The sequence below is a fragment of the Pongo abelii genome, chromosome 18 (assembly GCF_028885655.2).
Source record: "Pongo abelii isolate AG06213 chromosome 18, NHGRI_mPonAbe1-v2.0_pri, whole genome shotgun sequence".
Lineage (NCBI taxonomy): Eukaryota > Metazoa > Chordata > Mammalia > Primates > Hominidae > Pongo > Pongo abelii.
This window is the reverse complement of record NC_072003.2, coordinates 59,379,792-59,406,160: the sequence shown is the minus strand read 5'-3', so window position 1 is coordinate 59,406,160 and position 26,369 is coordinate 59,379,792. Positions and strand designations below refer to the sequence as shown.

Sequence of the window (26,369 nt, the reverse complement as noted above, 5' to 3'; positions counted from 1 at the left end):
AGCAGACCCACAGCTGGTATCGTACTGAATGGGGAAAAACTGAAAGCCTTTTGTCTAAGATCTGGAACATGACAAAGATTCCCACTTTCATCACTGTGATTTAACATAGTCCTAATTAGAACAATCAAACAAGAGAAAGAAATAAAAGGCATCCAAATTGAAAAAGAAAAAGTCAAATTTTCCTTGTTTGCAGATGATATGATCTTATATTTGGAAAAACCTGAAAGACTCCACCGAAAAATTATTAGAACTGATAAACAAATTCAGTAAAGTTGCAGGATACAAAATCAACATACAGAAATCAGTAGCATTTCTGTATGCCCACAGCAAACAATCTGAAAAAGAAACCAGGAAAGTAATTCCACTGATAATAGATACAAATAAAATTAAATACCTAGGAAAAAACTTAACCAAATAAATGAAGAACCTGCAATGAAAACAATAAAACACTGGTGAAAGAAATTGAACTAGACACCAAAAATGGAAAGATATTCCATGTTTATGGATTGAAAGAGTCAATATTATTAAAATGCCCATACTACCCAAAGCAATGACATTCTTCACGGAAAGAAAAAACAATCCTAAAGTTTATATTTATATTTAAATATAATATTTATATATTATATATTATATTTATATTTAATTTATATATTATAATATATATTATATTTATATTTAAATACAAATATAAATATAAACTTAACCCTTTAAGTTTATATTCTGGAATCGGAATAGACCCAGAATAGTCAAAACTGTCCTAAGGAAAAAGAATAAAACCGGAAGAATCATGTTACCTGACTTCAAATCACACTACGGAGCTATAGTAACCAAAATAGTATGTTACCGGCATACAAACAGACACATGGCCAACGGAACAGAACAGACAACCCAGAAACCAATCCATACATTTACAGTGAACTCATTTTTCACAAAGGTGCTGTATTAGTCCATTCTCAAACGGCTATAAAGGACTGCGCGAGACTGGGTACGTTATAAAGGAAAGACGTTTTAATCGACTCACAGTTCCGCAGGTCTGGGGAGGCCTCAAGAAATTACAATCATGGTGGAAGGGCAAGCAAACACATCCATCTTTACGTGGTAGCAGGAAGGAGAAGAATGAGATCCAAGTGAAGGGTAAGCCTCTTATTTTTACCATTAAGTCTCTTGAGAACTTACTATCACAAGAATAGCATGGAGAAAACCATCCCCACGATTCAATTACCTCGCACCGGGTCCCTCTCATCACACGTGGAGATTATGGGAACTACAATTCAAGATAAGATTTGAGTGGGAATACAGCCAAACCATATCATGTGCCAAGAACATACATTGGAGAAAGGACAGTCTCTTCAATCAATGGTGCTGAGAAAACTGGATATTAATATGCAGAAGAATGATATTGGACTCCTATCTCTAGCCATATAAGAAATCAAATCAGCCCAGCGTGTTGGCTCACGCCTGTAATCCTAGCACTTCGGGAGGCCAAAGTGGGCAGATCATCTGAGGTCAGGAGTTCAAGATCAGCCTGACCAACATGGAGAAACCCCGTCTCCACTAAAAACACAAAAATCAGCCAGGTGCGGTGGCGGGCGCCACTCGGGAGGCTGAAGCAGGAGAATCGCTTGAACCCAGGAGGCGGAGCTTGTAGTGAGCCGAGATGGCACCACTGCACTCCAGGCTGGGTGGCAAAGCCAGACTCCGTCTCAAAAAAAAAAAAAAAAAAAAAATTTAAATTAAAATTGATTAAAAACTCAAATCTAAGAACAAAAACTATGGAATTACTTTAAAAAAAAAAAAAAAAAACATTCGGGAATCAATCTCTCCAAGACATTAGACTGGGCAAAGATTTTTTTTCTCAGTGCTGGGGAGAGTATTGGGTTGGGGGAGGGGAAGTAGGAATGGTTAATGGTACAAAAATATAGTTGCATAGAATGAATAAGATCTAGTGTTTCACTGCACAACAGGATGACTACAGGGAACAATAATTTATTGTACATTTAAAAATAATTAAAATAATATAATTGGGTTGTTTGTAACCCAAAGAAAGCATAAGTGCTTGAGGCAATGTATACCCCATTTACCCTGTTGTGATTATTAAGCATGGTATGCCTGTATCAAAATATGTCATGTATCTTATAAATATATACACCTACTATGTACCCACAATTTTTTTAATTAAAAGAATACACAAATGTATAATAACTGCTCTCTTTTTTCCCTTATAAAAGCGTTTCTTCTGCATTTCCTATTAAAATTAATGGAATTAAGTAAAAAGGAGGCAAAAAAGGTAACAATAATTCTGTACCTTACTAAGTGTGAGATGTTGTGAAATATCTCTCTGCCTAATATTTTTATTATGGTGACTGATTGTTATGATTAGAGATTAGAAGACATTTTTCAATAATAGTTGTCATTTGTTGAAGACTCCCTTACACCACAAGCTAGGGACTCTATATGAATCATTTGAAGTGCTCTTAACTTGGTTTTATTATTCTCATATAGTGGATAATGGACCTAGAGACCAGAGAGTTTAAATAGTTTCTTCTTGTCTAACAGCTTGTTAGTGGCAAGCTTTGGAATCAGACAGATTGGTCTTCATTTGAATTATAATTTCATGTTCTGGCCATGACATTTATATTTTCTTGGAAACTGCATGACCTGGATGCACCCTGTTCTTTTATGTTGTCCAAAAAAATGTGTACATTGATAATTTCTGAAATCAGAAGATGAAGAGAAAAAATTTCTACTCCCCAGAAATACTATTTTTTACAATTTAAGCATAGGACTATTCATATTTTGTACAAATTTCTTTTCCTCCATCAATTGTTTTTCTATTGAGAAATTTGTGCCATAATCATAGATAAAATTAATCACACCATTTTGAGTTAATTATTGCATTAACCACCTACATTTCTACCTTTATTTCTGTAATAATTCGATGCTACTCTTATTTGCACTTTTTACATCCTCACCTCTCTTGTATTTTTGAGACATAATATTCTAGTATTGCACATTAACAACTATAAAAACCTGCAGAAACAAAACACATAATAGATCACAACAATGAAATCAGAGGCATAGATGACTTTTCACAAGTGTCTATGTCACTTCTAGGTATAAAACCAAGCTGACTTCCTCTTGCTTTAAATAGTATCTTTGTTCCAGTTTATGAAATTGATATGCTAAAAGTCCATTTATTGATTATTTTTGGATACATGACAATTTTATTAATCTATGTACATGTATTTTTATGTGATGTGCATTGTGATTATTCCTTCCTACTCTTCTTTCTTTTCCTCTTCTCCTGCCTTTTTTTTTTTTAATTTTCTAAAAGCAATATCTCAGGTTTAATGTACTTGATTGGTTTACCATTGCCTAGATGGTAAACAATCTAAACATTTTTTAGCAGGTACTCATCAGTAAAATATGTAAGCATGTATCCCCAATTTATGCATTTTTATTTGCAAATAATATACAAGGACTTCTGCACTAATATATTCTGTATATTATAAATATACAGAAAATAAAACATTTAAAAGTTGATAAGCTATATGAAAATAAGTTGTCACATTTGCTTTCCACATTTCAAAAAATTTATTTCTCATTTCACTTTGGCTCAGAACATAATGTATAATCTCTGAACTCTAGCTTTCATGGTCTAATGCACAATAATGATACCAAAATAATGCCCTAGTTCTACCTCCTATTCATCATTTATCATCCCAGGCAGACATGTTTTTCTTTGCATGGGCTTTGACCTGGGAAAGGGAGTAAAGTGACATGGTCTGTGTGAACTTGAGCATCAATAACTCTTGAATAATAGAACATTTGGCAAATATCTCTTAGAACATTTTGAAGTATAAAAATGTTTCCTGTGCTTTAACTAAACAGCCAGGACCTAAAGGATATGTATCATAAATAAAGGGTATACTTGTGTTTTCTTTTTTTTGCAAACAATTCAGAGTAATTTTTACATCCACTGACACCTACACAATTTAACGAAAGTTTCTTAGGAAGGCAGGAAATGACCTCATTGAGCAATCTTTGGAAAAGCAATTTCCTTATACTTTCCTACCGGATGAAAAATGTGATTAATGGAACATCAGAATATTTCAAGTGAATAGCTTATTTTACATTCTTTAAAATAAAAAAAAAGCAATAACTAATATGAATTAGCTTTTTCTATAGATGTCATAAAAAGTAGGTAAAATGTTGCCTATAGATGCCTTAAGTAGTCTGACTTTCTACATAAAGACGCATTCGTCTGAAAATAGAATAAACTTTAAGAAGAAGGTATTTCAAAAAAAGATCCTCCTTTGTGGTAAGTGCCAACAAAGAACACATTTTACATTAATTGGTTGTCTCAGTCCAAACCATCTGTCTCTCCAAATGTAATGAATGCTGGCATTCTTATTGGTATGTACTCAATAGTTCAAATTGGTCTGAAATAAACCCTGCTCAAAATCTTGTTATAGTACCAGCTTCTGAGTTATGGTATGAATGTTAAGTTTCCTTTTATCAGGGTCTCTCCCAGTGAAAAATTTGAGTTTCATTCCATGTATCGAGAGCATGGGCTTCACAGAGATGCATTTTCTATTTGCATAGTTGTATTATGCATTGTTCTAACATTATATAACTCATGTATATGTATATGATATTACATAATGTAGATGTTTAGCATTTTATATATGAAATTTAATTTTATGCATTTAATTTTAATGGAGAGTGTTACTGGTTTCTGGCAATTTTGTCAGATATGTAGGGAATCATCATTAGCTCCAGATGAGAAAATTATTCTCATATAACAGATGAGAAAATTAAGGCTTAGGTGCACTGTTTGGTTTAGCCCATGACTATTTCTCCTGTGATACTGTTTTTATTCATCCTGTTGGCATCAACTATCTGATCATTTCATATAGGCCAAACTCCTTCCCACCCTAGATCTCTGTAATTTATGAAAGAGGGAAAAGGGAGAGAAAACTTTCGCCAAGCTTCCTCTCTAGAGAGTGGCATGAGGCTCATCTTAAATATCCCATCACCACAAAAATCATTCCTTCTCTCAGACCAGGTTAGATACTTTCTATGTGCTCTCATGGATACTGATTTTTTTCTTTTAAAAATAATATCATAGGCCAGGTGCAGTGGCTCACGCCTGTAATCCCAGCACTTTGGGAGGCTGAGGTGGGCAGATCACAAGGTCAGGAGTTCGAGACCAGCCTGGCCAACATGGTGAAACCCCGTCTCTACTAAAAATACAAAAATTAGCTGGATGTGGTGGTGCACGCCTGTAGTCCCAGCTACTATGGAGGTTGAGGCTGGATAATCACTTGAACCCAGGAGGCAGAGGTTGTAGTGAGCCGAGATGGTGCCATTGCACTCCAGCCTAGTAACAAAGTGAGACTCCATCTCAAAAAAAAAATTATAATTAAAATAATAAATATAAAAATATGCTCCCCCAATAGAAAGTAAACTCCAGGATGAAAAGCAGAGACTTTTGTCTATTTTTCTGGTTAAATTCAGCAATGATATTCAATTCCTAACACTGATTGAAAAGCTAATTATCAGATGCCATACTAGTAGCATAATCATAATCATGGACTGAGAAATATGAAGCTTTCTCTCAGTAGTCTTTTCTGTGCTAAAAGACAAATGGAAAACATAAAAGTACTAATTTCAACCAATACTGTCATCTATTGTGGAGCTTGTGAGGAGCTTTTGGAATTAGATAGGTTTGAGATTGGTTGGTAGTTCATCCAGACTCTGGGGGTAACATTAGACCTGTCACTCTGTTAACTCTGTAACTATTAATATCATCTTATTAGAACTATCTATTTAGATGCTTTGAGAATTTTTCAATTATTTGGAAATGGTTAGGAATACATGCCTTAATAATACAGTCATTTGATAGATAATAACTTCTCTCGCTCCCTTGTCTCCAACAAGATAGCTCATGAGGTTAAATGTAAAAAGCCTAGATTGTGGACAGCAATCATTGATATGGCTGGAATTACAAAATGAGGTTTTTGGAGAAACCTTAAAAAATGAGTGATTGTTTTAATTCGTAGTTAAGACATAATTGCAGTGAATTAAAAAAGCATGGGTTACTTGACCACTTTCCCGAAAGAACAGAAGAAAATCCACCCAACATACCAAAGTCTAAAGCTGAGGACCAAGAGGCTAACTTTGTAGAGCTACCTATGATTTGGGTAAACTATCTCCACCCAGGGATTGTTTAGGAGATCTGAATCCTTTGCTGTCTAGATCACTGCTACCATTCTGCTAATAAAAAGTAGAACTAGCAGAGGGGATTTTGGTCTTTAGGGGAGGAGAAGCCTCTTAAGGAAGAGGCTATACCTTCACCATGTGCCATTTGCTGAATTCAATTCTGTGATCTAATGGGAAACAAAATGAACAGATATGGGTCCAATGATCCAAGAGTTTATAGTTGATTTAAGTTAAACAAATTACATGTGATTTTCTAATCAATGCCTATGAGAAATAGGCATGTGATTACCTAATCAATGACTATGAGAAATCGAGGCAGATACGAATGTGCACAGTATGAGAACCAGATGCGGTCTGGAAGCTCAGGGCATTTCAGAAGCAATTAGAATCAAAAGACGGTCTCTATATGAAAAGTAAGGAGGAATAAGGGGCATTTTAGACTGAGGAAATAGTAAATGTAAAGGTTTTGAGATTGGAGGGAGCATAACACAAAAGCATGTAAAGCCTCATTCATCTTCCAGTCACTGTACATATATTATCTCATTTAATCTTCACATCTACCCTATAGGTACTGTTGTATTCCCTAGGATCAAATATGAAGATAAGTGCTTAGTGAGAGTGACTGACTTTCCCAAGGTGTCACAGCCACCGAACTAATATTTGAACTCAGATCTCACATTTTTTTATTGAAATCAAACTCAATCTCAATTAAAATGCTGAGTTTATTAGCAAACAATCATAAGAGTTTCCTTGGGCACTTTAGCATGAAAATTAGATAAATTGATACACTTTAAGCATCTAGATGAAATCAACTGATTCTGTATCTGGAAATTCCAAATTAATGTCTAAATAGTTTTGGCCCATTATTTATTGGTAGAATGAATATTAAGTGATGGTATTAAAATTAGCCAGCATCCTACGCTTTCCTTGCAAGCAGAGACTAGCTTTGAAATGATTTAAGAAGGCTGACAGATGTTTCAAAATTATCCAACCAGTTTTAAGTAGAGAAAAATAGATAACACATTCCATTTTTTTCACTTCTACATTTAAATGTTTAAAGTCCATTCTAAAATTGACTACAAAATATCTACCTTTGAATATTGAGCTATTTATTGCAAAATGCCATACTAGCACATATGGTTTATAGCAAGTAGCCTTTTCTTCTACCCAAAAGAACAGAGATGAAGTGGAGCAGATTCACAGTGACAATCTTCATGATTTTTATATATGTTCTTATGCTTGACAGCTTCTCAGATAATATTATGCCATAGGAAAGGTTTCAGTTATCAGGCCTATATGATTTATCTAACAGCTGAAAAATATGTAAGCAGAAAAAAATATGGGAATGTTTACCTATCAAAATAATAGATTACTTTTTTTCCATGTATTCAGAAGAAATGAGTGACTTTGAGTCTCATTAGATTGACAACTTCTTTTGCAACATTTCATGGTGAACTATTGTGTTTCTCTTTAAAGACTGAAAAAATGTTTCCAAATCTTTAGGAACAGAAAACTAAATATGACATAGATTGTTTTCCATGCTGCTACCAACAAACATTTCATGCTTTGTGCTCCCTTAAAGTCATGCCCAATCATGTTTTAGACAGGTTTCTGGGAAAACCACACTAAAGCCTAGCTCTATTACCAGATACTGTAGTCCCTAAGGAGAGGCCAGTGGCAGGACACTGCATATTGCATTGTTTGTGTAAGGCTGAAATATATATTATAAAACATCTGGGTAGACTTTTGAAAAAGTCATGGTCATCATTTTCCAAAGCCTCCAAAGACAAGATGTCAGCCATGATGATTAAAATTCCATTTAAATCATAAATGTTTGCTGGATTTTTAAAATACTTTTAATTCATAGTGTGGCACATTCTAAGGGGATTTTTAAAACTTTCTACATACAAGGTGATGTGGTTTGGCCCTGTCCTCACCCTAATCTCATTTTGAATTCCCACCTGCTGTGGGAGGGACCCAGGGCAAGTTTTTTCCATGCTGTTATCATGATAGTTAGTAAGTCTCACCAGATTTGATGGTTTTATAAACAGGAGTTAGCCAGCACAAGCGCTCTCTCTTTGCCTGCTGACATCCATGTAGGATGTGACTTGCTCCTCCTTGCCTTCCACTATGATTGTGAGGCATCCCCAAGCATGTGGAACTGTGAGTCCAATTAAAACTTTTTCTTTTGTAAATTGCCCAATCTTGAGTATGTCTTTATCAGCAGCATAAAAACAAACTAATACAGTAAATTGATACCGGTGGAGTGGGGCACTGCTGAAAAGATACCCAAAAATCTGAAAGTGACTTTGGAACTGGGTAACAGGCAGACGTTGGAACAGTTTGGAGGGCTCAGAGGAAGATAGGGAAATTTGGGAAAGTTTGGAACTCCCTAGAGACTTGTTGAATGGTTTTGACCAAAATGCTGAAAATGATACGGACAAAGAATTCCAGGCGAAGGTGGTCTCAGAAAGAGATGAGGAACTAATTGGGAACTGGAGCAAAGGTGACTCTTGTTATGTTTTAGCAAAGAGACTGGAGGCATTTTGCCCCTGCCCTAGAGATCTGTGGAACTTTGAACTTGAGAGAGATGATTTAGGGTATCTGGCAGAAGAAATTTCTAAGCAGCAAAGCATTCAAGAGGTGACTTGGGTGCTGTTAAAGGCTTTATTTATTTATTTATTTATTTATTTGAGACAGAGTCTCACTCTGTTGCCCAGGGTGGAGTGCAGTGGCGCAATCTCAGGTCACTGCAAGCTCCGCCTCCCGGTTTTGTGCCATTCTCCTGCCTCAGCCTCCCAAGTAGCTGGGACTACAGGCACCCGCCACCACGCCAGGTTAATTTTTTTTGTATTTTTAGTAGAGATGAGGTTTCACCGTGTTAGTCAGGATGGTCTCAATCTCCTGACCTCATGACCCGCCCACCTCGGCCTCCCAAAGTGCTGGGATTACAGGCGTGAGCCACCGTAAGTCACCACGCCCAGACGGCATTCAGTTTTAAAAGGAACACAGAGCATAAAAGTTTGGAAAATTTGCAGCCTCACAATACAATAGAAAAGAAAATTCCATTTTCTGAGGAGAAATTCAAGCTGGCTGCAGAAATTTGCATAAGTAACGAGGAGCGCAGTGTTAATCCCCAAGACAATGGGGAAAATGTCTTCAGGGCAGGTCAGAGGTCTTCACAGCAGCCCCTCCCATCACATGCCCGGAGGCCTAGAAAGAAAAATGGTTTCATGGGCCCAGTCCAAGGTCCCTGTGCTGGGACTTGGTGTTCTGCATCCCAGCCACTCCAGCATTGACTAAAAGGGGCTGAGGTACAGCTCGGGACATGGCTTCAGAGGATGGAAGCCCCAAGCCTTGGAAGCTTCCACATGGTATTGAGCCTCAGAGTGCACAGAAGTCAAGAACTGAGATTTGGGAACCTCCACCTAAATTTCAGGAGATGTATGGAAATGCCTAGATGCTCAGGCAGAAATTTGCTCTAGGGACAGGGTCCTCATGGAGAGCCCCTGCTAGGGCAGTGCAGAAGAGAAATGTGGGATGGTGCTCCCACACAGAGTCTCTACCGGGGCATCACCTAGTGAAGCTGTGAGAAGAGGGCCACAGTCCTCCAGACCCCAGAATGGTAGATCCACTGACAGCTTGCACCGTGCTCCTGGAAAAGCCTCAGACACTCAACACGAGCCCATGAAGGCAGCCAGGAGGGAGTCTGTACCCTGCAAAGCCACAGGGGTGGAGCTGCCCAAGACTATGGGAACCCACCTCTTGCATCAGCATGAACAGGATATGAGACGTGGAGTCAAAGGAGATCATTTTGGAGCTTTAAGATTGACTGCCTCACTGGATTTTGGACTTGCATAAGGCCTACAGCCCTTTTGTTTTGGCCAGTTTCTCATGTTTGGAATGACTGTATTTACCCAATGCCTGTAGTGTCTAGGAAGTAACTAACTTGCTTTTGATTTTACAGGCTCATAGGCAGAAGGGACTTGCCTTCTCTCAGATGAGACTTTGGACTGTATACTTTTGAGTTAATGCTGAAATAAGTTAAGGCTTTTGGGGGACTGTTGGGAAGGCAAGATTGGTTTTGAAATGTGAGGCCATGAGATTTGGGAGGGTCCGGGGAAGAATGTTATGGTTTGGCTGTGTCTCCACCCTAATCTCATTCTTGAATTCCCCTCTTGTGTTGTGGGAGGGACCCAATGGGAGGTAACTGAATCATGGGGGCGTGCATGTCTTTTCTCTGCTGTCCTCACTATAGTGAATAAGTCTCATGAGATCTGATGGTTTTATAAAGAGGAGTTCCCCTGCACAAGCTCTCTCTTTGCCTGCCGCCATTTGCATAGGATGTGACTTGCTCTTCCTTGCCTTCCACCATGATTGTGAGGCCTCCTCAGCCACATGGAACTTAAGTCCAATTAAACCTCTTTCTTTTGTAAATTGCTTACTCTCAGTCTCAGGTATGTCTTTATCAGCAGAGTGGAAATGAACTAATATACAAAGTAACACAGGTTTACATTTTCTACTTTGTATGATTATTCAGGTTACTGTCTCTTTCCTCCCGTGTGAATTGCTTTAACTTCTCTCTCTTTGTCAAGGTTCTTTTTGATGCAAGAAACAAAAACATAATTTGGCTAGCTTAATCTTTTCAAGCAATTGATTGAAAGGTCACTGGGTAACTCACAGAATCAAATGTAAAGCTGAACACTTGAAATGGTTTGGCTCTGTGTCCCCACTCAAATCTCATCTCAAATTATAATCTCCACGTGTCAGGGGAGGGGGCTGGTGAGAAATCATTGAATTATAGGGGTGGACTTCCCCATTGTTGGTCTCTTGATAGTGAGTGAGTTCTCATAAGATCTGGTTGTTTGAAAGTGTGCGGCACTTCCTCCTTAGTGAACTCACTCTCTCCTACTCCATTATGGTAAAGAAGTGCTTGCTTCCTCTTCCTTTTCTGCCATGATTGTAAGTTTCCTGAGGCCTTCCAAGCATACTTCCTGTTAAGCCTGTGGAACTGAGTCAATCAAACCTTTTTTATTTGTAAATTACCCAGTCTCAGGTAGTCGTTTATAACAGTGTGAAAATGGACTAATACAACACCTGAATACCTGGGAAGAGAAAACTAATCACACGTTGAAATATATCTGTAACAAGTACTAATGCACAATCTCTTTATAGCATTGGGACATCTGGTGTGTGTCATTATGTTAACAATTAATTGTAGGAATTGTTTTAGTTTAGGTCTTGAACTCACCATAGTTGGGAGATGGAGGAAGGGAATTATTATAGGAGTCTCACTAGCACAATATAGAATGTAAGAGTGGAAGATTCCCAAATGACAACTGAGGTGCTGTTACAAAAAAAGGAGACAAAGGAAAACAACGCTCATAAACATCGTTTTGATTTTGTTTGGTTTTTGTTTTTTTCTACTCAAATGTCCATCAGTCATAAAGTGAATAAAGTCTGATATATGCACACAATGGAACATTATACAGCAAGGAGACTATGCCTTCTATAAATGCACAAAAATATGGCTGAATCTCAGAAACATAATATTGAACAAAAGAAGCCAGACAAAAGAGAACATCCTGTATGATTTTAATTATTTAAATTGCAAAAATAGGTGAAACTGATAATGTTAAAAGGCAAGATTTTGGTAACTCTTGAGGAAAGAGTAGGAGTGACTGAGAAAACACATCAGGAGGTTCTGGACATATTGGTTATGCTCTGTTTCTTGATCTGAGTGTTCATTTCAAGGACTGTGTTTTTTTGGTGAAAATATGTTGAGCTACAAAGTTATCCACAAAATTTGGTGTGGACATTTCCTGAAGCAAAAGGAAAATTCAATAATACTGATCCTGTCTTTTAAAATTTTTGATAGCTGGGCACAGTGGCTCACACCTGTAATCCCAGCACTTTGGGACCCTGAGGTATGAGGATTGCTTGAGCTCAGGAGATTAAGACCAGCCTGGGTAACCTAGTGAGATGCCATCTCTACAAAAAATAAAAAAAATAAGCCAGAAATGGTGGTGCACACCTGTACTTCTAGATACCTGACGGGCTGAGGTGGGAGGATTACTAGAGCTTGGGAGGCAGAGGTTGCAGTCAGCCGACATTGTGCCATTGCACTCCAGCCTGGGTGACAGAGTGAAACCCTGTCTGCAACGAACAAACAAACAAACCAATTTTGATACTGTGTTAATCATGGACTTTGATCCATTAGACAAACCTGACAAAAACAAGAAATTGGGAAAGGATTCCCTATTTAATAAACGGTGTACATGTACCATATTTTCTTAATCCAGTCTATTATTAATGGACATTGGTGCTGGGAAAACTCGCTAGCCATATGTAGAAAGCTGAAACTGGATCCCTTCCTTAAACCATATGCAAAAATTAACTCGAGATGGATTAACGACTTAAATATAAGACCTAACACCATAAAAACCCTAGAAGAAAACCTAGGCATTACCATTCAGGATGTAGGCATGGGCAAAGACTTCATGACTAAAATACCAAAAGCAATGGCAACAAAAGCCAAAATTGACAAATGGGATCTAATTAAACTAAAGAGCTTCTGCACAGCAAAAGAAACTATCATCAGAGTGAACAGGCAACCTACAGAATGGGAGAAAATTTTTGCAATCTACCCATCTGACAAACGGCTAATATTCAGAATCTACAAAGAACTTAAACAAACTTACAAGAAAAAAACAAACAACCACATTAAAAAGTGGGCAAAGGATATGAACAGACACTTCTCAAAAGCAGACATTTATGCAGCCAACAGACATATGAAAAAATGCTCATCATCACTGGTCACCAGAGAAATGCAAATCAAAACCACAACGAGATACCATCTCACACCAGTTAGAATGGCGAGCATTAAAAAGTCAGGAAACAACAGGTGCTGGAGAGGATGTGGAGAAATAGGAACACTTTTATACTGTTGATGGGACTGTAAACTAGTTCACCCATTGTGGAAGACAGTGTGGCGATTCCTCAAGGATCTAGAACTACAAATACCATTTGGCCCAGTGATCCCATGACTGGGTATATACCCAAAGGATTATAAATGATGCTACTGTAAAGACACATGCACAAGTATGTTTATTGAAGCAATATTCACAATAGCAAAGACTTGGAATCAACCCAAATGTCCATCAATGATAGACTGGATTAAGAAAATGTGGCACATATATACCATGGAATGCTATGCAGCCATAAAAAAGGATGAGTTCATCTCTTTGCAGGGACATGGATGACGCTGGAAACCATCATTCTCAGCAAACTATCACAAGGACAGAAAACCAAGCACCACATGTTCTCTCTCATAAGTGGGAGTTGAACAATGAGAACACAAGGACACAGGATGGGGAACATCACACACCAGGGCCTGTCGGGGGTCGGAGGCTGGGGGAGGGATAGCATTAGGAGAAATACCTAATGTAAATGATGAGTTGATGGGTGCAGCAAACCAACATGGCACGTGTACACCTATGTAACAAACCTGCACATTGTGTACATGTACCCTAGAACTTAAAGTATAATTTAAAAAAAGAAAAGAATGTATTGCATTAAAATGTTATTTGTTTTGAATGCTGGATATTTGGTGTCCCTTAAATTTTGTGTTCAAGGGAAGTCTCTCATTTGCTTTTTATCTTAGACCAGGCCCTATGCTCACCACAGACAGAATAAAGGCCAAAGGATGCTATAAGACTGAGTCAAAGTCACAGAGATAATTTCCTCCAGTGTAAAGTATTTTTTTTTTTGATCAGTTGTGGATCTTTCCATGCCTACATTCTGCTTTGATATGGATATATACCCTGAAATGAGTCTCACGACCTTCCATATTTTCCATTATTCAGCCAAGTCATAGCTTGCATTTCCAAGAGAAAAAAAAAATTCAAAACCCCGAACAAACACACAAAAAACAAATGCCTTCTTCCTCAAGACTCATTCATGTCAAAGTGAAAAATTGTTTTTTTTCTCTAAATGCCAGCAAATTAAGGAAATTCAGTTACAATAAGGTCCAAGATCAGAATAGCTTTTTAAAAAAATATGGACTCTACTATTCAATTTACTCAAAGAAATTTACATTTTAAAATCATCAATGATTTCAAGATTAATTATCTTCCTTTAGGGAGATAACAATAGAAGGCAATTATAGCCCAAAGTGGCAAAACAATGAACTTATTATTTTTTCAATTATTGCTTAGTATGTGTGTTTTTTGCTTTTTTACCTTTTCTTTAACAATAAGATGTATTTAATGTAATTGGTTCTTTTCTTTGACAGTTTAAAGATCTATTGAGTACTTTTGTCACTCCTTTTGCCTTGGTTTTTCTTTTGGATTGCCTATTTCTGATTAACAGAAGGTTGAAAGTCTCTGGCTTGGAAGTCAATCAGAATGCCGCTGTTTAATAATGGTACACTGAACAGTTGACACATTGCCGGGCTAACATCTTTTCGACAAAATGATTACATCTACTGCACATCAATCACTTGACATAACCAAAATAAAGCCAGCTTAATAGAACAATATCTCATGATAAATACCTTCCCTTGAAACTTCCCATCTTTGCCTTCACACTTATATATTGATAAATGATGTTCCTTCACCTTGATGTTCCTTTCCTCCAAGCAGAAGCCCCATTGTCCTGTGACAGCCTCCTGTTGAATTCACTGCAACACCTAGATGTTTAAGGCAGTTTTCAAACAAAGTCTTCTCTGTCTCTGTGTGTTAACCAGTTAATCAATAAACATGAAGATGTGGCGATTCCTCAGGGATCTAGAACTAGAAATTCCATTTGACCCAGCCATCCCATTACTGGGTATATGCCCAAAGGACTATAAATCATGCTGCTATAAAGACACATGCACACGTATGTTTATTGCGGCATTATTCACAATAGCAAAGACTTGGAACCAACCCAAATGTCCAACAATGATAGACTGGATTAAGAAAATGTGGCACATATACACCATGGAATACTATGCAGCCATAAAAAATGATGAGTTCATGTCCTTTGTAGGGACATGGATGAAATTGGAAATCATCATTCTCAGTAAACTATCGCAAGAACAAAAAACCAAACACCGCATATTCTCACTCATAGGTGGGAATTGAACAATGAGAACACATGGACACAGGAAGGGGAACATCACCCTTCGGGGACTGTTGTGGGGTGGGGGGAGGGGGAAGGGATAGCATTGGGAGATATACCTAATGCTAGATGACGAGTTAGTGGGTGCAGCACACCAGCATGGCACATGTATACATATGTAACTAACCTGCACATTGCGCACATGTACCGTAAAACCTAAAGTATAATAATAATAATAAAAAAAAAAATAAAAATAAAAATAAAAAATAAAATAAAATAAACACGAAGAGATAGCCCAAAGTTTAGAAAGGTAGCTGTTTTCCCTTATCCAATGGAACAAGTAAGACACTGTTTTTTACTTTCTGTCATCTTTATACTCACCAGCAAAATCATGAGCTAATATCAGAATCCCTGTCATTCTTAGCAAGTTTCACAGGTCCCAGGTGAGTGTGAACTCAGTCTGAGCTTCCACCTTCAATGGTTTGTTCCCTTAATGGAGTGAGACAAGCAATATTTATTTCTTGAACACTTATAGCAAGGCAATCAAAAGCAACTGTTGGAAATGCACAAGACAGGCTTAATAATGGAGACATCATTTTTTGATTGCTATAGTGCTTCTTTGTAAGTCAGTTTTTGCTATCTTCTAAATGAGTTAAGACATTTTCTTGTATAAATTCTGTATTACTCAGCTCTTGCTGTAAAAAGTGTCACCCCCAAAATCTGTAGCTTTTAAAAGTAAGTATTCATTATTGCTCCTGAGTCCACAGGTCCTCAGGGTTGATTTGGTTTGGCTCAGTGTTGCTTCAACACTGGCAGGAACTGACTGCTCTAGTATGACTTCACTTGCATGCCTGGAGATGGGATGGCAGTCAGCTTGGACAATGAGGTGACTGGGCTACTTATGTCCCATCTTCCCACAGACAAGCTTCAGCGTATTTACATGGCAATGGCAGAGTTCCAACACACTCTAAGAAAGCACAAACCACAACATTGCATCTGACACATTCTGTTGGCCAGAATAAATCACAAAGACAGTATAAATACAAGGGATGACAAAATAACATGCTACCTCTTGATGGGAGGAGATTCAAAATTGCATTCCATGGGGTCTGAATATAGGAAAAGGAAAAAAATATAACTAATTTTGTAACCAACCTATGGTAAAACCAATGGCGCCCAAATAGTCATATAATAAGAAATATATTTGCATAAATTTTAAAAAGTATTACTCATCTTAAAATTTACTTTATTTTGGACAACCAGTTCAGTATAATTATTTCTCATATACATTGTTATATTTTTTTGAAATTCCACTAGTGGCTTTGTTTTAATTGTTGGCTATCTGTTAGGTGGAAAGCAACATCATAGGTATGAACACTAAAATATAAATTTCTGCTTTGGTGTCCCATTTCAAATTCATATAAAAAAATTTTAGTTGCGTAAACATTAGCGTTAGGAATTTAGAATCTTAAGTAAGCTGTATCTGAGAGAAACAACAATGTACATTCTATTTCAAATGACATATTCTTTGGTATAAAGAGTGAAGTGTTCATACATTACAAAACACAAAAATAAATATCCTATCTGTTCACTTTGGTCACCATCCAGTCGTTTTGATTTGTCTTCAGAAAGGCCAAAGGAACATGTTATACTCAGAAATTTATAGCAATTTCATAAAGGGACAGTTTAAAAGAATACAATTAAGATCAAGGAATTTAGCAAAGTTCATATTAGCAAAAACATGTTTAGAACAATTTGGTTTATACGAGGGTTAAATAAAATAATGTATGTAAAGCACTGCTAGCGTATCTCATATTCATCACTCAACAAATGGTGCTATTTTTATTCTAGAACTTAGCATAATATTCATTTTTTAAAGGCTAGCATATATTTTTGAACAAATTCTATGAACAGCATACGTATATCACTGTAATGCACTTATGATATTTATTTTTCACCAGTAAATATTTTCATACTCTACTGGCAATAACAGCCTGGCATTTTGTAATTTAACTGTTTTTTTATTCTTATTTATGTAGTTTCATTATTTTCTGTCAATTTGTTCCTTAGAGGAAGATTGTTTTCAGGTAGAAACTATGCTATTATATTAGTAGGTTAAAAAAAAAAAAAGAAAGAATACTACAATTTCATATATGTATTGAGTACTAAGCAAACTATGTAAAGATGAGAAATGATAATAATCCCAAGGTTTCAATAACCTACAAGAGGAGACACAAGAAGTTAATTTATTATAAGAAAAACAATGAAATAATTGTCAAAACAAATAGTTTAAAACTTAATTACTATTTCTGTATTTTAGTCATTTTTTTCTTTAAGTAGGCTTGTGAAAACTTCAAATATTGATATTGAATTTTCGTGGTTCAGTACCATGAGAAGCAATTCTATAAAATGTATGACAAATTTTTGTTTGTTATTTTATTCTTTCCTCTGGGATCAAATCATCAGCAAACAACACAACAAACTATTGAGAGGGTCATATAAATTGTCTGCAAACAGAAAAGGGAAATTCAAGGCATCATTGTATCTGACACCATCACAAAACCCTTTTTGCCTAATTGAGGGTTTACAGTGAAGAAAAAATACATGTCTTAAGAAAAATGGCTAGTCAAGCTAATTTGGAGACTTGGAAATATTTTGTAGAATTATTGTGGGATTACATAAGATTATTGTTACAAAGTGCTTAAAATAGTACATGCCCAAAATACGGACTGAAAACAGTATTATCACCATCATTATTAACATCCTTATTATCACCATTATTATCTTTAAAATGTTTAGATTTTTACAGAGTTCAATTTCATGAAAGAAGTGCTATAAAAGCATTTGAATTTATCTCTTCTATCCACAGCTTTTTACTCTTATCCACACGTTTTAACTGAAGTTGATACAGGGGAAGAGATTCCTAAGTATAAGACCTTAACTAGTTGTAATTGTAATAATAAATAAGGCCATGAAGAGACAAAGTGATACTGCATCTTCAGCTAATGTTCTCTGTGTGCTCAGCCATTTCCAAAGTAGCATAGTAAACCTCCAAGTTAGACAGAGCTAAACTTTTTTTTTTCAAAGAAAACAATACTATGTTCTCTAACACTTTACATAAACATTTACTTTTGTAGTCTTTTCCCATTTTCGAATTGCATAAAGACCTAAAGCCAGATAAACGCTGACCCCACCTTCTCCCATTCAATTCTGTGCCATCCTCCTTCTTCAGTTTTTCACAAATACCCTTTCTCTGGGATGAAAAATGGAACACTCATGTGCAGCCTCGGATCCCTTCAGAACTGGGTGTCTCTTAGGTGTAAGGCTCTTTAAGAGAAGAAACTATGCTGATTGAACTTGCTTTGCACAGTGTGTACAAAGTAACAGAGCTCAGAAAGATACTTAATCAATACTGACTAAGGATGATAATTTGAGAGGTGAAGGAAAATCTATGTGGATTTCTTTGGAAAAGCCTGAACCATCAGAAACAAGATATCAATTTAGAGTTTAATATGTTGTAACAAATTTACACAAAAATGTTTTAAGTACTCCACAATCATGTCAGCGTATTTTTGAGTACCACAGTGATTTGGACACTGTGTTTGTTGCTTGAAATGTAAATTTCATTAAGGCACACATTCTGCTCTGGAGGAACACTGGGGGCAGTCTAGTGATATTTTCTGGGATTTTTTTTTATATTTTAACATATTGAAGAAGAATAAGAGGACGTGATGAAAATAGCGCCTTTGAATTCAAGGACAAGATGTTAATACAAACAATCAAATATTTATCAATAAGCATTTCAAGGAATTAACAAAAATATGCATTATGTGTATTCAGAACAATAATCTATTAGCTAGTACTATAGCAATCAAAAAATGATAAGCCTCCATTATTAAACATTTCCAATAAAAGGAACATTTCCAATAGTCCTTTTGATTGTCTTACTATAAGTGTTCAAGAGATAAACATTTTTCTTTTCACTCCACTAGGGAACAAACCTTGAAGGTGGAAGCTTAGACTGAGTTCACACTCACCTGGGACCTCTACAACTTGCAAATGGCAGGGATTCTGATATTAGCCCATGATTTTTCTGGTAAGTATAAAGATGACAGAAAGTAAAAAGCAGGTGTCTTGCTACCTAGTTCCATTGGATGAGGGAAAACAGCTGCCCTTCTAAACTTTGGGCTATCTCTTAGCATTTATTGATTAACTGTTTAATATACAGAGACAGAGAAGACTTTGTTTGAAAACTTCCTTAAACGTCTAGGTGCAGGAAACTTAGATAGTTCATGCATCAGTCCTTCAGATTTTATCCATCTTCATCCACTGGGCTTATGATGACTGCACTCAAAGAAGCCTGGTCTACATATCATGACGCTAAGTTACTTGTAGGATATAACTCTACAAAGATCGCACTACTCTGTTATCTTTTTAGGCAGAAGAAAATTTGTTTAGCTTCTCTTAACATCTTGGTAAGTTTAGAATAAGTAACAACTTGAATTTTCTCAAAGATTAGGTTCACGTTCTACACACTTTGTTATATAAGATTTCTTTTCCTTCTTCATTAAGTTAGTTGATTGTCTCCTGGAGAATAACAAAAGAAAGAATAGTGACTTTGTCTCTTTGTCTTCCTTTTTCTTTCTCTCTTTTCTTCTCTCTATATAAAGTCACACTAGTACTTTTCATATGGATTATTTCAGTAAAATTTCACACCAATAGTTTAAGTTCAGTTTTCCATTGCATAATTGAACACTGCAAAATAACATCAGCTGAAAGAGAATTAAAGTCTATTTTCACACATATAAAGTAAGTTTGAACATACTCCAGAGCTGACTTGTTGACTTCATAGTGATACCCGGGACTCAAGCTGTGCCATCTTTCTGTTCTGCCATCCAGTGTCTCATCTATTTTCAAGACCACTACATGCTTCAAGATGGATGCTGAAATTCCAGTCATTAATGCCAACTTCCTTCTGCACAGAACAGAAGTGGAGAAAAAGCAGAGGGGCAAAGAGGGGTCCTCTATGTGAGAGAGCACCTTTCAATTTTAACCTGCACAGAAATTCCATGCAACATTTCTGCTAACATTACATTAGCCAGAACACAATCTCTTGACCAGACTGGGAAAATAAGCACATTTCATCCCTGAATAATATCACAGTTGTATTCCCAAGGAGGAGGAAGAGAATGAAACAAAAGACTTGGAGACAGACAACTAGCTGACACCAACCCCAACAAACCAGTGAGCTTATCCAAGTATCTAAGAAGAGAAAACAGAGATTAAATTTTCAAACTCACTGTATCTTTTCTTTGCTCACTCGTTCTTTAGGGCAGCTAACAATATTATTGATTTTTTTTTCTGAGGTATAAAGAAAGCAATGTCTAGTGCCATGGTAGATATTGTAGATATTGTACTTGCTTTCACATTGCCTCCAGTACAGTAGCAAAGTTTGATCAAGAAAAAGGAAAATACAATATAATGTGATATGGTCCACGGAAGGGTAGTGGACTATGCGAGCAAGCAGACAAGAGCTATTCCGTTTAGATGCCACTTACTCTGTGAAATTTCTGATCAATTAAGAGTTATAATTGGGAATTGCCCAAGTGAGATCAAGAAATGTGAGTGTTCGAGTACAGAGACAACTCATGTGACAGCTCAAGACCACAGAGATCATAGTATTGAGGAATTTTAGTTCAATGTGACAATTGCCATCAGAAAAGTAACAACGGACATAGGAATAGAAAAGGCATAGACAGAAATAGAACTTAGTGAACCACTTAGATAACTTTCTTTTTCAGAGTGGAGCTAGCCATTGGGTGCAAACAGAAAAAAAGGACTAGATTAGCTTTGCCCTAAAATATGAAGAATTCCAGAACCAATGAATGGCACAACTGGTCTACTAAATAAAAACTTCATATGCATTTCCAAATTCTCTTTTCTAAATAGGATGATAATATTTTCTGAATTCAAATTTAGAAAACAGCATGAAAAACAGAAGAAATTTTATCTCTCTTGGAAAATCCAATTTCATATTTCTGTATTTATTGAAGAGCCTTACTTCACATGATATGTGTACTACTTAAAATCATATATAGGATTTACCATCCCTCCTAAATTCAATTTACATAGTTTCTAAAATAATTTTCATATCTTTACTGAGTTTTGTAAATCACCTCTGAGAACACACAGACTAATATTCTTTGTGAAGCTACTGGAAGAACAATACTCATAAAAGAAAGCTATGTTAATGAATGAATTGTATTGGAATATTTTTTAACTTTATGTTTTCCATTATTTTAATCAAGCAAGTGACAAAGAGAATCTCCATACTCATTGTGCAACAACAACAACACCTGCAGAAAAATGAGGACTATGGCAGTTCGCAAATGTAAAACATCGAGTGTGTTAAAATGAGCAATATTTTATCAAGACCGAAAATAACTCCTCAATACTGCAAGAGGAAGTGTTTATATCGTCATTCACAGGAGACAAATATATAATTATAACAGATCCTGAAATCCAGTCAACATAATCACTGTAACTTAGTTGTCTGGGGTTAAAAGGAGAAGAAGAAAAAAACTGTGATTATATAATTTTCTTTTTCAGAGAGAATCATTAAACAGAAAAAAAGTGCTCAATTGAAAAAAGAAAACAAAAATTCTTACTAAAATGGAATTGTTTTTGTGTTAATTATGTCCAGTGAAACTTCTTCAGTGACACTAAAATGTACATGCTTATATGATAGATAATTATAACGTCCCCGAGAATGAGAACATATGAGCTTTATTCAATATGAGTTCTGGTATCAAGGCATCAGAATTATTTTGAAAAGAGTCCTTACTTTGTCTTTAAGAAATGATAAAAGAGACACACATTAAATAAGATACTGATAATCTCAGAAAAATAACTTCCAAAGTATAAATGGTTCTTAATAATTTTGACATAAGGAAAGTACTTATGTTTAGATTTGTCCGAACTGCTCACTGTGACATCAAACCAAGCTGTATATCAAATAATTCTTTAGCCACTCTCAGAGAGCCTTTGCTCTCTTGATTAAAGCTATAGAGCATATTTATGCTGCCTCCCTTCATTTATTAATTTTATTTTCATATCTTCTTCAAATAGTTAAATTCAATTGGGAATCTGAAAGTGTCTTAGGCTTATTCAGACCTGAACTACTTCAGAACTGAGAAATCTCCAGCATTAAAGTGAACTGGAAAACTAGACTTCCATACTTCAAAAGCAAAGTTGAAATTTTGATACAAAGAGAGTTGATGAGGGAGTTATTTTAAAACATAAAACCTATTAATATGCAAGTTCTTAAATAGTCATTTTCTATTTTAATTGCAGTCCTATATCAGGTCAACCAATTGGAGAGTCAATATTTTATGTGTGCATAAATGGAACTGTGGATAAATTGGGTATCAAAACGGTTGTTTAGAATACTGTTTAAACAAGTACACTTCAATACATTTATTTAATTTTTTAATTAAGCCACATTATTAATATATCTTTAACACTTTTTTGGTGTAGATTTTAGTTGTAGGTCCTAGGTAAGTATATATCAGTGAATCGAGAGATATACTGTAGTACATAAAGTGGAGAAATAGAACTAGTATATGTAAATATGCTCTGGGGAATTATAGAAGAAAAAAGAATTCTCTGAATTAGTGTACTTAGGGAAAGTTTCCAGGAATCCATTACCCACCCTTAACCTCCACTTACCCATCCACCAATCTATCTTTAAAAAATTATTGATTGACTTGACTACTCCAGATCATTTCTTAATGCTGAGTATATATGAGTTGACTTCAAGTATATTTTATGGAAACATGGAATTAAAAGATAAAAATAAAAAATATGTACTTTCTCAACAGAAACTCAATCCAAATCAAGACAGTTTTTAAGTGATGATACCTGCCGTTTAGTCTATTTCTAAAGAACTGAGGATGCTGGGAATTTAACCATGTCAATGACATCTTTTATACATTATTAATGGAAGAAAAATGGGCGTTCTTTAAAGATTCTTTAAAATTAGGAAAGAAAAAAAAAATCAGGAGGAGCCAACTCAGGGCTGTAAGATGGATACCTCATGATTTCCTATCGCAACCATCCCCATATTGCCCTTATTTGATGAGAGGAATTAGCAGGAGTATTGTCATGGTGGAGAATGGCTCTCTGGTGAAGCTTTCCTGGGTGTCTTCCCAGTAAAGCTTTGGCTAACTTACTCAAAATACTCTCTTAATAAAGAGATGTTATCATTCTATATTATCTCTCTCACTTCCTGAGCTCTGCCTATGGCTGGCACCTTGTGGTAGCAAGCCTTCAAGATGGTCCCCAAATTTTACTGCTTCTTGGCATTGATGTGCTGTGAATTTTCCTCCTAAATCACACCAGCGTTGGTCTGTGTGATAAACAGCACATGGCATAAATGAAGCTATGTCACTTCTAAGACTACAGATTCTGTTGTGAACACTCTCTCCTTTACACACACTCTAGTACTTGCTTAACTTGCAATGTTGTATAGCCCTATGGAGAGGCCTATGTGGTGAGGAACAGAAGCCTCTAAACAAGTCAGCAAGGAACCAAGGTCTACCAACAACCATGTGTGTAAGCTTAGAAACTGATTCTCCATGCCCAGTGGAGCCAACAACTTAAATGCAAACTCAATGGAGACGATGAGCCAGAACCACACAGCCAAACTGTTCATATTCAGATTCCGGATAAACAGAACTGTGAGATTAAAAAAAAAAATTATCATTTTTAAGCTGTTAAGTTCTGAGGTAATTTGTTATGCAGCAGTAGCAAACTATTTATACCCAAACATTTGAGTACCTGAATGCGGAGTACTGCTGTGTCAAAAATCTAAAAATGTGGGAGGGGCTTTGGAACTTGGAGGTGGAACTTGAGAAGAGCATTAGTAAAAGCCCTGTTTCTTAGTGAAGATGTTACTAGAAGACTTGTAGTCTCTGATAAAGCTGTAAATGAGGGCTTTAGAAAGTCAGATAAGTGCTATTGGAAACTGAAGAAAAGGCATCCTTTTTAAGTAGTCACAGACATTTTAGCAAGACTGTTGCCTGCAATTATGTGGGATATAATAAAGGTACCTAATGAACAAGATAATCTAACTAAAGAGATCTCCAAACAGAATGCTGAACCTGCCATCTGGTTTCTTGGTACTTATAGTAAAATGTAGGAAGAGATAGATAAAATACAAGAAGGACAGTGAAACAAAACACATCTAAAACTTGGGTTTGAAAAGTATTAGCCTCTACAGATAGCAAAACACAATCCGAAGATAAAACTGAAAGTATGACTCTAAAATCTTTCTTTAAGACCTCAGAAAGATCAAACATGGTATCACAGAATACGATTAGGTCAGACAAAAAATCTTTTAAAGGAATTGAAGGTGTACACGTATCTTCTGTATGAAACAATGAGCTTCTAGGACGTTTAAAGGCACTGTCCTCAGCAATCTTAGCAGAAGCTAAAGGTAAAGGATTATCACACAGATACTTGTGAGTGTGGGTTTTTTGTTTCTGATTTTGTTTTTGCTGATGAAATAGATCCCAAAAAGATTCACAGAACATCCACAAAGCTTTTACAAGCACTATAAATGCAGAAACAGTCAGTTTGAACTGAGTCGATAGAGTGCAAAATGAAAAACTTTTAGACACTCCAATTTCTACCGACAAGAAGCAGAATGAGGAAATGACTCAGCTGCAAACATGTGGTGCCTTTCATGATACAGGAAGAATTACTGAGAGTTCTGAGCTTTAGCAACCTTCTCTAACATACGGGTCTGACATAGAAGATGAGATTCTAGAATTTGAGCTGATGCTTGATAGAACGATAACTTGAGGTACCTGGAGAAAGGATGCATATATATTGCATGTGTGAGGGAAAGGAATCATTGGGGGTCAAAGGGGAGATTGTGGTCACCTGTCTGCAAGGTGACGACTGCAAGGACCCGCAATTATCCCTGCTTTTTGGTACTCACAACCTTGTATAGACCCTCCATGATGTTACAGTTTGGTTCTGTGTGATCCAAAGCATATGGTAGTATCTCACTTCTGAGATTAGATTATAAAGGCTTCAGTTTCTGTCTTTGGTGTTCTCTTGTTCTCATGTTTCTCACTCTTGGATTCCTTGTTCTTAGGAAGCCAACTGCCCTGCCAAGTAGCCCCATCATGACCACATAGTGAGGAATGGAGACTTCCAGTCAACAGCCAGCAAGGAAGAAAGGCCTGCCAATATGAGTATAGGTGATCTTGGATGCAGAATCTCCATCCCCAGTTGAGCTATGGGATGACTGAAACCTTAAGCAACAGCTTAACTGAAACTTCATGAGAGACTCTGAGTCATGACCACCAATTTAAGTCATCCCTGGTTTCCCAAACCATATAAACTGCATGCTAATAAATGCTTAGTGTTTTAAGCTGCTAAGTTTGGAGGACATTTGTTAGGAAGCAATAGGCAATTAAAACACTGTCCTGACCTCTTTGAAATGCCTCATCTTTTATTAATGGTAAAATGTAATACCAGGTGCTATGGCTTGAACAACGGGCAAGGCAGGTTTGGGGAAAAGAAAAATGGACAAACAGATAGAACAGCCTCCAACTGGAAATCTTTTTAAGGCAGTTTATTCTCTGCAACCAGCTCTCTTTAAAATGCTTAAAGGTCTGTCTTTATTCATAGAAGTGAATTTGTTAGGGAAATAATCCAGAATTTTCTGGTAGATTTATTCATTAGCTGAGAGTGGCTCCTGTTACATTCAGTTTACCTGTATATTTCTGACCCAATATGAAATGTTATCCTGGGAATGTACTTGAGTCTCTTTTGAGGGGTTTAATTCCTTCATGGTATTGATAGAAGTCATCTTTCATGGACCTGGATGGAAGTGGAGTCCTGGCAAAAAAAATTGTTATTATGGAACTTGACAACACATGTTTTAGGCATATTAATACCAAATGACAAGTCAAGTTATTACCATAGCTAGACATTGGTTCTCATGTCCTGAAATTGCATATCAAATATCC

General features: G+C 36.3%; 1 long non-coding RNA gene across 1 annotated transcript; it reads left to right on the top strand.

Annotated features, from left to right (window-relative positions):
- The first annotated feature begins 972 nt into the window (after positions 1-972).
- Positions 973-26,145, top strand: LOC129050825 (uncharacterized). Its single transcript, XR_008514651.1, has 3 exons — positions 973-1,134; positions 19,320-19,423; positions 25,490-26,145. It is a non-coding gene; the product is annotated as an uncharacterized LOC129050825 (long non-coding RNA).
- Positions 26,146-26,369: the final 224 nt, after the last annotated feature.